The sequence below is a fragment of the Gorilla gorilla genome, chromosome 15, assembly GCF_029281585.2.
Source record: "Gorilla gorilla gorilla isolate KB3781 chromosome 15, NHGRI_mGorGor1-v2.1_pri, whole genome shotgun sequence".
NCBI lineage: Eukaryota > Metazoa > Chordata > Mammalia > Primates > Hominidae > Gorilla > Gorilla gorilla.
In genome coordinates, this window is record NC_073239.2 from 73,274,738 (window position 1) to 73,290,413 (window position 15,676).

The 15,676-nt window shown below is 43.3% G+C and overlaps 1 long non-coding RNA gene across 1 annotated transcript in view; it reads left to right on the forward strand.

Annotated features, from left to right (window-relative positions):
* LOC134757183 (uncharacterized) overlaps positions 1-15,676 on the forward strand; it is a 121,823-nt gene that overhangs the window by 13,303 nt on the left and 92,844 nt on the right. The window contains exons 3-5 of the long non-coding RNA XR_010130881.1: positions 1,860-1,905; positions 3,858-4,036; positions 6,110-6,175. This is a non-coding gene — a long non-coding RNA (uncharacterized lncRNA). The remainder of the gene's footprint in view (positions 1-1,859; positions 1,906-3,857; positions 4,037-6,109; positions 6,176-15,676) is intronic.

The following is a 15,676-nucleotide window of genomic DNA, read 5'->3' on the forward strand; positions in this document are numbered from 1 at the left end:
TTAGGGAACATGAGGTGATAGAGAAAGCTACAAAGTGTCTCTTGCTCATATATAAAGGCTGGATGCATGAGAAGCCCCCCATTTTTTATAAAATCTATTCAGTCTGTGGTCTAATCTGTGTCTCAGCAGTTAGCAGAAAGTGTCTCTGATTTGGGCCCTAAGAAAGACACTGGATAAAAATCCCAAACTTCACTCTCCTAGGATCTTGCAACCAAAGCTGACTATTGGTGGCTACACTGTGTACTAATGGGGTTAGTGCTACATGCAAATTATGTGGAAAAATAAAGCAAGATGACTCCACAGATTTTTACCCATAACCACAGCTACATCTGCATGGGAGAAGGCAAGCCTGCCATGCCACCCACCCCCATCTCAGGCCTAAGAGTGATGGAGATGTGTTCAGATGAGAGTCTGTGACTCAGCCTGCCATACCTTCCTCTCCAAGTTCTATTCAACATGGAAACCAACTGAGGCCAGGGCCTTAGGTGTCAGCTCCCTAGCTCAGTGTCAACTTAGAACCAAGCACCAAAAAGGGTGGGTAGCTCGACGGAGAGATGGAGTAGCAGATGGAGCTATTTTATTCCTTAATTAACATAACAGCTGTAAGCAATGTCTCCCCACCCCCATAATCTTACCAACAACACTGAGGGGTTCTACCTGTGTTTATTGGCTGTTTGTGCTGTGTGTTTCAAATAATTGACAACATATGTGATTTTGTTATTCTACACTGAGCTTGCTTAATCTGCATATTCATTAAAAAAGAATTTTTAAAATCTTTGTCAGATGTTCTACATCTGAATCATCTTCTAGTATTAAACCACAGCCAAGAATTTTTATATCTTTTATCACGTTAATATAAAGATTCATGGAAATTTGGGGACTTGGTGGTTGAGAATTTTTCTAGTTTCTCCAATTTGTTTACTTTTTAAAGGCAAGCTGTAAATATTGGTGATAACAATGTGCTGAATGGAATTATATTTCTATATCCACTTCAGTAAGATTAGACTAATCCAGGGGCCAGAAATCAGTGCAATTACAAACTATCCAATTCTTGGTTGGAGTTTTGAAGGAAAGTTTTTTAAGAGTAGTTTGTGGTTTAAGTTGCATATTCCCTCTGTAGTTTACTTTGAGCTATTTGAAATGCAGAAGTACACATGTGTAAGATCATCCGTTATATCACACATAATATATAAAATGCAGATAACTGTGTAAGGCAGCTCACCAAATGGTACCTGGCATGCAATAAGCATTGAATGAATATGAATGAATAAACTAAAGAAAACGTGCTGTCCCTAACAGGGTCGTATCTGATTCCTGTGGCCAAGGAAATGCAAGAGTCTGTGGGAGGTAATACCAAATGTTGCCAAATATGGCCTGGGGAAACAGATCACCAAGATGGACAGTATTCTACGATATGTTGAAAATGGTGAAAATATGCTTTATTTACTTGAAAAAATCTTATAAATCAGCTGAAATCGGCCACAGAAATATTTCTTGTGTGGATTTTAGCTTTTCCTCTACAAACTCTAAGCTGTAGAATCGAGCCACTGCAGTCTCTGTTGGGGATAGTCAGGGAGGCTGACTGGCTGGTGTTGAATTTGGTCCTAAGAGCTTCTTCATCATCCTCCTTCAGCTTGAATATCAGTAAGGCAAAAATAAGCTACATGTAATGTGGGCATCAGGAAGGTGAAATAGTGGTTTACAATTGCAGACAGCAGTCTCCAGACATTAAAAGATGAGGGAAGGGCGTAGGAATGGTGGACCCCCCCCAAAAAAAAAAAAAATTCTCCCCCTGCAAGGAACCATGTAAGGCAATCAAAAGACATAACAATAACCAACATCCACGCAACTCCTGCCAGGTGCCAAACGCTGGATGACCTCACTATCCTCATGGAAAAGGAGGTGGTAAGTACTGCTCATATCTTCTTCATTTTCCTTTTGAGGGAACCAAGACACAGAACGATAAAGTAACTTGCTTAGGTTACACCATTAGTGAGAGGCAGAGCTCGGTTTCAAACCCAAACTGAGCTATTAATATTTCAGTAAAGCACCTTTATATAAATAAGGAGGTAGTTCCTAAGATCTTATCATGGCTGTGCGGCTGCAGATCTCTTCACTACTCCAAGCCCTTTTTTTTTTTTTTATTGAGACGGAGTCTCGCTCTGTCGCCCAGGCTGGAGTGCAGTGGCGCGATCTCAGCTCACTGCAAACTCCACCTCCCTGGTTCACGCCATTCTCCTGCCTCAGCCTCCCGAGTAGCTGGGACTAGAGGCGCCCGCCACAATGCCCGGCTGATTTTTTTGTATTTTTGGTAGAGACGGGGTTTCACCGTGTTAGCCAGGATGATCTCGATCTCCTGACTGCGTGATCAGCCTGCCTCAGCCTCCCAAAATGCTGGGATTACAGGCGTGAGCCAGCGCCCCCGGCCCACTCCAAGTACTTCTACACATAGCATAGGGTTCCCCTACAACTAACCACGCCGGCGACCTTGAGAAAAATCCCAGACCCTTGAAAATCCAGGACAGCCACTCCATGGTCCCTGCTCTCCCTGCATGAATCATTTGCATCTCCAGACCATATTCCTTTCTGACCCCTAATGTTTGTCAGCCTCTCACCCCTGCGCACACCAGGGTGCCCCTTCCTTCCTGCACTGCCTTCTTCCTTGTTCTTCAGCTGTCAGATTGACTCCTCCTTTAAGAGCCATAAAGTTTGTCATGGCCAGTCCAATGCCAGGGATTATAATGCTGTACACATTCATCCACTCAGTCAACAAACATTTATCAATGTGCTTTCAGCATCAAGTTACAGAAAATCCATCTTAAACTGGATTTAGTAACAATAGAATAGTTGGTTCACATTCCTGGAAGTCACAGCAGGAGACCAGTGTTTAGGTTGCTTAGACTGGAAGCTTTAGTTCTATTTTTCCGCAAATTCTTTTTTTTTTTTAATTTTTATTTTTCTTTGAGACGGCATCTCACTCTGTTGCCCAGGCTGGAGTGCAGTGGCGCCATCTCCGCTCACTGCAAGCTCCGCCTCCTGGGTTCACGCCATTCTCCTGCCTCAGCCTCCCGAGTAGCTGAGACTACAGGCGCCCACCACCACGCCCAGCTAATTTTTTGTATTTTTAGTAGAGACGGGGTTTCACCATGTTAGCCAGGATGGTCTCGATCTCCTGACATTGTGATCCACACGTCTTGGCCTCCCAAAGTGCTGGGATTACAGGCGTGAGCCACTGCACCCAGCCGCGCAAATTCTTTTAAAAAGTTTTTTTTTTTTTTTTGTCTATGAATTTGTGACTCTACCCTCCTCTGCATGTTGACTTCATCCTCACTTTGTAGAAAGATGGAATAAAGAGGTCGGTTCTGGAAGCAGAAGACACAACTTTCTCAGGAGTCCCTAGCAAGCTTCTCATTGGTCTGATTGAGTGGCATGCCTGTCCTGGACCAATCACCAGCAAGTGGGATGAAATTACCGCTGGTGCTATCATTCCCACACTTGGAGCCAGGGTTGTGGTTGGCATGTATAAGGGAACTTAATTCCTATGTGAATCTGTGAAATAAAGTAATTCATAGTTTGTAGCTCATACATGCACAGTATTTCATTCTTACCAAGCAGGGAAATACTGCACACAACTAATTCAACAATTTTTATTTCATTTCTTGATATGTGCACATTCTGCTAACACTCTCTACATTGCTACTCATTGTGAATAAGGAAGGACCTAAAGAAATAAAAGAACCATGGGTTGCCTTATCTTTCCCTTCCATCATTTTCAGAATAAGTGTTTGACTAACACAAAGGTGTAACATGAGTAAGAAAGGCTGTGAAAAGCTTCCTTGATAATTTGTGTTTCTTAGAATACCACTGCCTTCTTTCTGTGTCCAAGCAAGTTATGATTGGAATGGAAAGTATAGCCACCCGGGGCTGGCAGTACCCCTACCTACTCAATTGCAGACATGTTGATACAGAACATGATCATCAAATTCCAGTGAAGCCACAGTGATGGGAGTCCAGCAAGAGTAAAAGCAAGTAGAAGGTAAGTATGTTACGGAGGTAGCAAATGGGATGGCTAAGATAGCAGATGTGCATATTATGTTTATGTTATCTGCTCACTGTGTGCTGTGTTGTCCCAGCAGACTTTACTTGCAAACCAGAAGTTCTAAGATAAAATTATTAAGCATTTCAAGATGGTAATAGCAGAGCATTTCCCCAAGCACAGGGCCCTTCTGAGCATGTGGCCCTGTCACTTGTCCATGAAGCCAGCCCTGGATGAGTAGTTACCTAGACAAAATTAGGGTCCTGTTAGAAAGGAGGGGATGGAGGTTGAATTCCCAGTCAACCTTGTCCTGCATTGGCATTGACTTCATTGTTTAGATGAGGGATCAGGGGCTCAAAAATGTCTGTCTAGTTGTTGTAAAGCTGATATTCAAACCTAGATCAGTCTATGAAACAAGTACATGTCCACTACACTCTTCCTTTTCTCATATTGATAACCTGTAACATGGTATATTAGTCTGTTCTGCATTGCTATAAAGAAATACCTGAGATTGGGTAATTTATTTTAAAAAGAGGTTTAATTGGCTCATGGTTCAGCAGGCTGTACAGGAAGCATGATACTGGTATCTGCTCAGCTTCTGGGGAGGCCTTAGGAAACTTAAAATCATGATGAAGGTGAAGGGGGAGGCAGCATGTCACATAGCTGGAGCAGCAAGAGAGAGAAGTGGGGAGGTGCCACACACTTTTAAACTACCAGATCTCACAAGAATTCACTCACTGTCACAAGGACAGCACCAAGGGGGATGGTGCTAAACCATTCACAAGAAACCCACCCCCAAGATCCAGTTACCTTCCACCATGTCCCGCCTCCAACATTGGGGATTACAATTCAACATGAGATTTGGGCAGGGACACAGATCCAAACTATATCACATGGGAATCAGTTTCACGTCTGGATTTGTGTGTTCCAGTGGATTGTCACTAAGTAGAAATCTATGCTCCTGGATCCCTCACAGAAATCAATTGGAATTCTGTGTAAACAAGAATACTTCCTAATGAATTCTAGGGAGAACCATTTATGTGGGTTTATGTATTCAACTTGTTATCACTGCTCCTAATGCTAAGAGGTGTGCATAAAAGGAAGAAGGATTCCAATATTACATTAAGGGAAGCCAGTAAAAGTCCCTTAAAGGGAAGCGAGATACCAACGGTTTGAATTGCTTAGTCTCATTTTTGAAACAGGCCCCCTTTTTAAATGTCTGGGCCTTGAAGCTGGAGATTCCGCTTCCGCTTCTCTGGGCTGGTGTTTCACAGGGCACTGTTGTAGGGATGTATTTCAGAGAATGACACTCAGATATTGGGAAGTAAATGATGAATGAGCAGACATTATTTGGGCAATGCAGTTTTCAGACAGGGGCTGCAAGAGAATATATTTTCGGGTGCTTCTGTTGGTATTTAACTTGCAGACTGTATATACAGTAAATCAGGAAGACCAATAATACAGTACATAGGGCGATGTTTTATGTAGGGTTCTGACGATGTACAACAGCTGCCCTAGCAGAAGGGGTATGGATTTATGGTCACACGCTTGCAGGTGGTGACAGCCAATATGTAGCAAGGTTCTCTATCGATACCTGGAAGTATTTATTTTTTTGGTTCATCCTGAGGTAAAGGAAAAATGAAAGGCAACTATGGATCTTTTGACACCAGATATGCAAGCTGCGTAGCAATTGCATAGCTTTTAAAGGATGGAGAAAGAGCTTAATATAACACACTCGCTCGGAGTCGTTTTTAAGACTCAGTTTCTTGGTGTCAGTACCATCCAGAAAAGGTCTTTTTTTTTTTTTTTTTTTTTTTTTTTTGCATCCCTGATGGTTCTCCCATTTTATCTGTGGGGTGGGGCCAACTTATCCCATAGGCACAGTAGGCGCAGCGGCTGAGCCCACACCACTTTCAGGGGTCCACAGAAAATGTTTCAATTTTAGGTTCTTTTAAAATCAGAAGAAAAATGAATATAATAATAACAAATATATAGTGATTGGTACAGCATAGATTATACTTGTCTTTACACCAATGAAGCCATAAAATATTTTAATTATTTTTTTAAATGCAGGAAGAAGCCCAGAAAAACCAAAGCGCCTAAGGCCCATGAAAGCTGTAATGACTCCTTACCATGAAGGTCAGCCGGGCTTAAAATCTCGCTTTTTCCCATATCCCCAGGCAGGCACCAGAGACTGCCCGTGGCATTGGGCATTTGATGAGGGTGAGCTGTTTCAGGTCTCGAACTCTCTCTGAAGAAACTCAGCTAGGGATTGGGGCCTGTCCATGAACCAGGCTCCCTCAGCCCATCCAGAAGCCACTCCCACAACCTTGACTCGATTTTCTCCCTACCTCACCCCAGAGCTGAGACACTTTCATGACTCCTCTGAGCATCTCTCCAGCTTAGCGGATTCCTAGGGTTGCCGTAACAAATACCACAAACTGGGTGGCTCACACAACTGAAAGCTATTCTCTCCCAGTTCTGGAGGCCAGAAATTCAACTCAAGGCGTCAACAGTGTTGGCTCCTTCTGAGGGCCATGAGGAGGCATCTGTCCCGTGTCCTCTCCTAGCTTCTGGTGGCTTGCTGGCAATCGGATATCCCTTGGCTTGTAGACGCATCATCCAGATCTTTCATCTTCACATGAAGGCATTCTGTGAGCATGTCTGTGTCCATTTGCCCTTTCTTTTTTTCTTTTTTTGAGACGGAGTCTTGCTCTGTCGTCCAGGCTGGAGTGCAGTAGAGTGATCTCCACTCACTGCAAGCTCCACCTCCCGGGTTCACACCATTCTCCTGCCTCAGTCTCCCGAGTGGCTGGGATTACAGGCACCCACCACCACACCCGGCTAATTTTTTGTATTTTTAGTAGAGACGGGGTTTCACCGTGTTAGCCAGGATTGTCTTGATCTCCTGACCTTGTGATCCGCCCATCTCGGCCTCCCCAAGTGCTGGGATTACAGGCATGAGCCACCGTGCCCGGCCCATTTGCCCTTTTTTATAAGGACACAAGTCATATTGAATTAAAGGCCACTCCACTATGACCTCGTCTTAACCAATTACATCTGCCCTGTTCCCAAATAAGGTCACATTCTGATGTATGGGGAGATAGGGTTGCAACATCTGAATCTTTGGGGGCCAGGGAGGTGTGGGGCAATAGAACTCCTAAAATCAGTTCACGATGATGCTGTGATCTCAGTGTGGGTTTGGAGTGTGAGCCCCTTCTGCCTGATGTTCCAAAAACCAACTCAGCGTGAGTGAGGCCTCTGCACCTCTCTCAGTTCACTCTTCTCCATCCCGAGGGAGGTGTGTGCCCCCTCACTTCCAGGAGTGTAATCAGGGATTCTCGTGCCCAGTGCCAGGTAGGGGGGAAGGGAAAAGAGACGGGGGTCTCCATCACCTCCTGTATAACCTCAATGCCTACTCAGCAGGAAGTGGGTAAAGAGTGGACAGAGGAGTTGAGGTGAAACAGAAGGTCGCCAGATGTGGGAACAGAGGAGGAGGTAGCCGACAGGTAGGACCAGAACCAGCCAGCTTTATCTGATTGTCTCGATGTCAACTTCACACTACTCTTTTCATGAGCAGGGTGGAGGATCAAACCCAGGCCAGGGTCAGGAGCAGAGATGCTGAGTCTGAAGAGCGGGTGTGAGTGTCAGGAGGCAGGGGGGTTTGTAGGGCTGGCATAGAGCCCAGGACACGTGTGGGAAGCACTGGACAGTTCAGCACAGCAGCTGTAGGCATTAGCCGGTTTAGTTAATCAGCAGTGCAAGCCCCCAAGGCTCAAGTCCTCTTTGTAGAAAGATCACAGTAAACAGGAGTGGGCGCAGTGGGAAAAGAATAGACTTGAGAGTTAACCAGACCTAAATTTAAATTCTAATTCTGAGTCCACTTGGCTTTAGGCAAATCACCTTATCTTTCTGGCCCCAAGTTCCCACATCTATTAAATATAAAATGGGAATAATAATAATAATAATACTTACTTTATAAGGTTGTTGTGAGGGCTAGATGTACTTATATGAAAGAGAGAGTCCTGGCAGGTGGTAGGTGATGAATAAATGGTAGCCAGTAATGGTGGTGAGAGAATCTTCTACTAACTAAGTAGTATCACTCACACTATGTGCTTGAAGTCGAAACCAAGGCTTAAACTTCCAGGAGTGGTTCTTTAGTTGTGGGCTTAAAATGTACACACAGGGTCTCACATATTGTCCCTGGGTTAAAATTTTTGTAAAATAAGTGTCATTTTTCTCTCTATGGGACACAGATAGAAGTGGTCAGGATGTTACAGGGAAGTGTATTCTTTCCTATTATCAAAGGGGTGATAATGCCCAGTTATTGTCCTGGCAGTTGGACCTCTGCTCTGCTGTCCTTAAAAGTTAGCGGAGGCCAAGTGCAGTTTCTCACGCCTGTAATCCCAGCACTTTGGGAGACTGAGGTGAGTGGATCACTTGAGGTCAGGAGTTTGAGATCAGCCTGGCTAACATGGTGAAACCCCATCTCTACTAAAAATACAAAAATTAGCCAAGCGTGGTGGTGCATGCCTGTAGTCCCAGCTACTTGGGAGACTGAGGCAGGAGAATTGCTTGAACCTGGGAGGTGGAGGTTGCAGTGAGCTAACATCACACCACTGCACACCAGCCTGGGTGACAGGGTGAGACTCCGTCTCAGAAAAAAAAAAAAAGGAGTGGCAAGAAAATATAATAATAAGCACTGACATGGTGCTTACCACGTGCCAAATTCTATTCTCTATGTCTACAGATATTACCTTATTCAATCCCCACCATAACCCTATGGAGTGAACGTTATCCTCACTCCATAGGATAAGGATATTATTATCCTCTTTTTTAAACCACTTTTTATGTGCAATATCTACCTTTAAAAATATCTATTAGTAAACAGCTGAATTATAAAAAATCAATTTCACTCCAGCAAACCTCGAGTGCCCAAAGCCGACAACAAATGACTCAGCGAGTAAAATAAAGGTAGAACAAAGCAACAAGGACAAGTAAGACTTTAAGTGATTATTATTACCTCATTTTTACAGATGCTAAAGGTTAAGATGCAAGAACACGAATGTCAAGTTCTGGTTCCAGACTACACGCTCGTGGCCACTACACTCTGCTGCTGCCTCATATTCTATATGCCTTGTACACTGTAACTCCACTGAAGTGCTGGTGGTGGTGGCGTGTGTGTGTGTGAGAGACAGAGAGAACTGGGGCATCGGGAGGCCCCTAGCCCTCACACCTACCAGCCCAGCCACTGTGCAGAATGCAGGGATGAGTTGTTTCATTTCAGGTGTTCACTCTGCTTTTTGCAGAACATATTGTCCCTTGAAGGATATTAATACAGGAAATGAATAAAGAGTGGCTTCAAAACAAATTTGAGACCAGGACAGCTTCCATCTTATGCGTTTCAGATAAATAAGCCCTTACAGTAATCAACTCTTCAGGGCCAGACCTCTCTCCCTGGAATATGAAGTGCTCCAGCACACTGTAAACAACAGTGATGTGACTCATTTCCTGAACTGTGTCCTGGCCATCTGCTCAAATATCTCCCTTCCTTTTACTGTATTCTAATGATACAGCAACTCTATGGACAATTATGTAGCCATTAAAAATGGCAGTTTAAATTTTCAAAGTTAAAATGCATAAGAATGTGGGGAAAATGCCTGCAATACAATGTTAAGTGAAACAATTGCACACAAGAGGTGCCTGTATGTAAAATGTGTATGCACGAGGCCAAGGCCTAGAAGGACATGGAAAAGGAAGCTTGTTTTCAAAAACTGGAGACTTCTTTTTTAAAGTTTCACATATACTTTTAAAATTAGAAATAAAGCAAGACGCTTCGTTGTGCAATTTCACTGCCATCAACTACAAACATAATGTTTACATACCGACCCAGTTTTTTTGGAGCTGGGAGGATCTCTAAGATTGATAAAAAATAGTTATTAAAATGGCAGATTTTTCTGGATATGGGAAAACTTATCATAAGATAAGTAATGTCGTTTCCTTATCCTGTTTGAAATTTTTTAATGGTTGGAGAACTTGTGAGGAAGGAGATTAAGAATGAAACAGTAATCTTTTCTTTAAAATGTTATCTCACACCAGATACAGAGAATAAATGAGCAGTTTCCAATCCTTTTTAGGAAGGAGGCAGGACATAAATAAACAAAATATGGACTACATGAAATATAACTTAAGCAATCTCCCTAGATACATTTTTCAATAAACCTAAAATCTATTAGGTATTTTTGTAGTTCTTCATTTCCTTCACTCACTTAAAGTCTTACTTGTCCTTGTTGCCTTGTTCTGCCTTTATTTTACTCACTGAGTCATCTGTTGTCAGCTTTGGGTACTTGAGGTTTGCTGGAGTGAAAAGAATTTTTTATAATTCAGCTCTGTTTACTAATACATCTTTTTTAAGGTAGATATTGCACGTAAAAAGTGTTTTTTTAAAAAAAAAAATCAGCCAATGCCCTTGTGAAGCTACTTCATTTGCTCTGTTGGTCCAGGTCAGCTAAGTTTCCAACACATCTTTAGTATTGATGCATCAAAGGACTTAGTGAAATTAATCAACTGCATTTTAGAATGAAGGCTTCATTCCACAGAATGTGTGGGCCATTAACAAAAGTGAATTTTTCCCAACTCAAAACGGTATAGAAAGGAAAATGTAAATGAAATGACTTGGAGTAAGTTCAGTATAAGGCTAATTTTTCTTAAGGGTAAGCTTGTGGTTTAGGTTAGAACTCATCAAGTTAATTGTCTTCTGATCCTTGAAAGTCAAATCCAGACATCTTCTTGATGATTCCTGTTACCAAAGTGTCTGGAACAAGTGATGTTTCCTGAGCCTTCTTAAAGACTCTGATACTAAGGAGGTCCTTCGGGAACCCAGTGCTAATAATGTGTGATACTGGAATAAAAAAGCAAGGGAGTAAATGAACTTGCTGAGAAGGACCCCAGTGAACCATTGTTCCTGAATATAAAAACTAATTCCTGAAGATTGTGGCCAAGAAGTAGGTCCCAGTGGAAAAGAAGGAGAATCAGAGTTTGGAAATGTGATGAAATTTCCGTTGGCATAGCAGAGAGTAGATCTTGTCACTAGTTGACAGGTGCTGCTGCCAAGGTGTGGCCCTTGGGAGAGTACAGCTAATGGCCTCAGCGTCACCTGGAGGTCTGTTACAAATGCAGATAGACCACGAAAGGATTTTTGTCTCTTTGTTCACTTCCATCACCCTAGTGCCTTTAACAATGTCTGCACATAATTGCTGGACGAATGAATTTCTTGAGCCCAATCCCAAATCATTGAACTAAAATCTCTGGGGGCAGGTCCCAAGAATCTGTATTTTAACAGGATCCCCAGTTGGTCCTCAGGCATAGTTTAGTGTGAGAACCATTGCCCTACTGTACATGGATACTGGCCAGTGTAGTACAGTATTGATTCCCCTGAATGCACCACAAACTCTAGAAACCTGAAAATGAAGGAACAGCCACACCTTGGTTTCTACTATGATTATGATGATGATTCTCTGGTATTGCATAAAACATTTACACCCAATATATCCAGGGGTTAGGTTAGGCAGTTACACTTATTCCCATTTCACAGTAGAAAAACTTGGACATATGCAAGGTCAGATAATTAACAAAAAAAGAATCAAAACCTACCCCACTAGACAAAGTTTAGGAGATGATGTGCTAAGCCTGAACTGGACAACGTGACATAATTAGCAAAGAGTGAAGGACAGCACTCCACTCGGGTCTATTATTGTTATGACCAACGTCATTTTAAAGTATCAGAGCCTCTTTCCAGGCGAGTTATAGGAAGAGGCCACAAAGAACCCGAAGAGATGGCGTCTTTCAACCACCTCTGTTACTCTGACAGTGATCTGAGAACAAAAGGCCCTCTTGGGCTAAAAAGAACAAGTTACGGAGTCAGAAGGGGGTATTAGGGAAGGGAAAGTGAGCCAATCCCTGGGGCTCACCAGGAACAATTAATTTGTTCAGTTCTAACTAACCCATGGGTTTACCTTGAATGAAAGTTAGCATTATATTGAACTTACTCCGAGTCATTTTATTTACATTTTCCTTTCTATATCATTTCGAATTGGGAAAAATTAGATTTTGTTAATTTTAGCTCCTTGGGCAAAAGGCACCGCATTCATTCCCAGCATTACCATTCCCAACACTTCGCGTAGTATTAGATCACTTTCCTATAATCACTTCATTCTCTTTTATGAGACTTGAGGTTTAATTGGAGGTTCCAATAAGAGACTTTATGTGTTTAATGGATTTTGGTATAATAATCGGAGTCTGAAATGCTAGTCAGAAGGCCAGTTGACTTCTAATGAGGCTGCACTTGGGAGAAAAGGGTTTTAAAGATACTACAAGTCTATGCTGTAGAAGTAGACATGCAAATATTTAGGGAAAGATGTAAAGTGTCTTGTTACTTCTAAATCACAGGCATGTGTACTCCAAAACCTATTGTTAGGCTGGGTTAACTGGTGAAAAACATTCAAATTGATGAGTGGGCAGTTCAGTTTTTGAGAGGGACTCAGTGAAAATAGTAACGGGACACTCGGACGCATTCTCCTGTTGGCCACTTCTGGAGGCTTCAGGGATTGGGCTCACCCTCCTTTCGCTGGTAACCCCTCGTGACCCCTCGGCCTGGGCTTCTCTTCCTCCTGCACGCTCCCCTGCAGAGTGGAACACAGACTTTCCAGCCTTCCTAACTGCACCCCTTCCTTACCGTCTCCAAAACGTGCACCTGCTCACTTCTTTTTAATTATTACTTAAGGAATTTTTCAACTGGACACGCTAAGGAAAATGGGATTACAAAATAAACAAGAAATGAGGAAATTAAATATTATGGGAAATCTTATATTTATAGCTATATCAAAGCAATTTCCCTAGGAAATTTTATGGTATATTGCTGGCTAGGCATTTTCTTACTTTCCCATTACTCGTGGGAATATTTTAAACAGAAGACAAGCACTCTTACCATGGAGCTATATTAAACTTAATATATTTAAATACTACATAGTGCATATCTCAAGTATTACGTGTTTTGCCTACACATGGAAACTAATTTTTAAGTGGCCTCACCCACAACCAAGGACTCTCTGCCCTTCCCAAGGTGGAAATGTGAGAGATGGATCTTCCCTGCGTCTCCCTCCAGGCCACAAGCTTTTTTTTGTTTGTTTTTGTTTTGTTTTGTTTTGCTTTGTTTTTTGAGGCAGAGCCTTGCTCTGTTGCCCAGGCTGGAGCGCAGTGGCACAATCTCGGCTCACTGCAACCTCCACCTCCCGGGTTCAAGTGATTCTCCCGCCTCAAGCTCCTAAGTAGCTGGGATTACAGGTATGTGCCACCACACCCGGCTAATTTTTGTATTTTTAGTAGAGACAGGGTTTCACCGTGTTGGTCAGGCTGGTCTTGAGCTCCTGACCTCATGATCTACCCACCTCAGCCTCCCAAAGTGCTGGAATTAGAGGCGTGAGCCACTGTGCCTGGCCCACGAGCTTTTGACCCTGGAACTGCATGGACAGTCTTTGCCTTTCACCAAAGTGTAAGTGATGCTAACCACACTCGGTGATCGATGGTTCTCAAATTGGAATGTGCATGACAGACAGCTAAGGCACACAGTAGGAATTTAGATTCTTGGTCACCAATCCTACAAATGGATTCAGCAGGCCTGAGAGGGGCTCAGGAACCTGAATCTGCATTTGTGCCAACCTCCTAACTCCTGGGTGATTCTAAGGACTACTCTTGAACTCTAGATCCTGCCTGGAGAAGCAGGGTGCCCTGCCCTATCTGCATTGGACACTTGGGGCCACAGCTGCTGCCCTGTGAGGTATGAATTAGTCTCTGGGTTACTCCCTGGGGCCCCATTTATTCCATAACTGCTTGAATTCTCTGAGGTCAAGCTTTGAGCTTAAGGATGAAGAATTCTTCCCTGAGTATAATCTCCAAAGCTTCCTCTCCATGAGCTGCAGGACATCCTGTATTAATTGGGAACATTAATTAAGCTCCTTTACTTATCCTGGAAGGTCTCTATTGTTTCAATAAGTTGTTCAATTTGCCAGCCACATTAGCTCATAATTTCAGGATATGGACTCAGTTTCTTCTTAATCTGTTGCTCTAGTGGTTCCCGAACTTAGATGGGGACAAGAATTACTGCAGAGCTTATTAAACAAAGGGTGCCAAGCTCACCCAAGGCTTACACAGCCAAAATCTCTGGTGTCTGTGCTAGAGATTTTGGGATTCTGTGTTTGACAAGCCCTACTGGGGTTCAGATACCAAACATTGAGAATTGTTGCATAATCCAGTTATTCTCAAATGTCAGGATGTATCAGGATCACCAAGGGGACTTGTTTAACAACATCACTGGGCCCTGCCTCTCAAGTGTCTGGTTCGGCAGATTTGGTTGGCGTCTGAGAGTTGACATTTCTATCAAGTTCCCAAGTGACATCGTTGTTTGTGGACCAGGGCCTACACGTAGAGAACCACTGACTAAGCTAGTATCTGGGCCCAGGTTGCACTTACAGCCATGTGTCACCATCAAACCAAACATATGGTGGCTTTAAAGCAGCTTCTTATCAAAACAAACACTTCCACTGAGCCCCACTAAATTCCTGCTTTTAGGCTGGGAGGGCCTTTTGTTCTCAGATCACTGGCAGAGTAGCAGAGGTGGATGAAACATGCTATCTCTCCAGGTTCTTTGTGGTCTCTCCCCATAACTCACCTGGAGAGTGGCCCTGACACTCCAGAATGACCTTGGCCATAGCAGTAGTAGACCCAAGTGGATGCTGTCCCTCACTGTTCACTAGTTATATCACGTTGTTCAGTTCAGGCATAGCACATCGGGCAGTTCTTGCTCCTGCCTTTTGATCATGCACAAACACTTCCCCAAGACAGAACCCCTCCTCAAATTTCATTTCTCCCCACCTCAATAGAACTCGTAAAGCACTATTTGGTAATGTCGGTTTTCCAGGCCGTTTCTGGAAAGATGGAGAAGAGAATATATCAAACACTGCACTACACAATACTTCATCAAAATCTCCACCTTTGTTGTCTCCTTCTCTCTTGTCCTCCCTGCCTCCCACCAGTTTTTCTCTTGATCTCTTTCCTCCTCTGATTATGTAGAATAATTTAGGTGTCCTCCCCCCTTCCAATTTGCATCCACCCACCTGAATCAATTTAACACCCCCATCTTCCTTCAGCAACTAGGGGATCTTCTTTGGGATCCTTCCTCCTTAGACATTAGGAGAGGATTGTAAAAATATATCCTTTCCCATCTCCACCCCACCTTGACACCAACTCCAACAGTGGGAGCAAAGAGGTTCTCTTTAGGGGAGAATATTTGCCTTTATGGAGCGTGTGATCCACCCCTCTGTGATCCCCTTCTTTCTCCAAGCAAAATGAGACAGGCACAGCTGGGAGATAGAAATCTCCCTTCTATGTGGGGCTTATGAGGTTGACATGCATCCCCATCTTTCCTGTAGGAGAATGCACTTGCCCGTGCAATATGGATACTTGGAGCCTTTGGGTCAGGGCAGGGGAGTGAGAGAGAGAGAGGTGGGGAGGTGGAGAGTTCACTTAGAGTGGAGTCTTCAAATGCTTTGAGAGACTTAGAGCCACCCAAAGCTATGTCTCCCT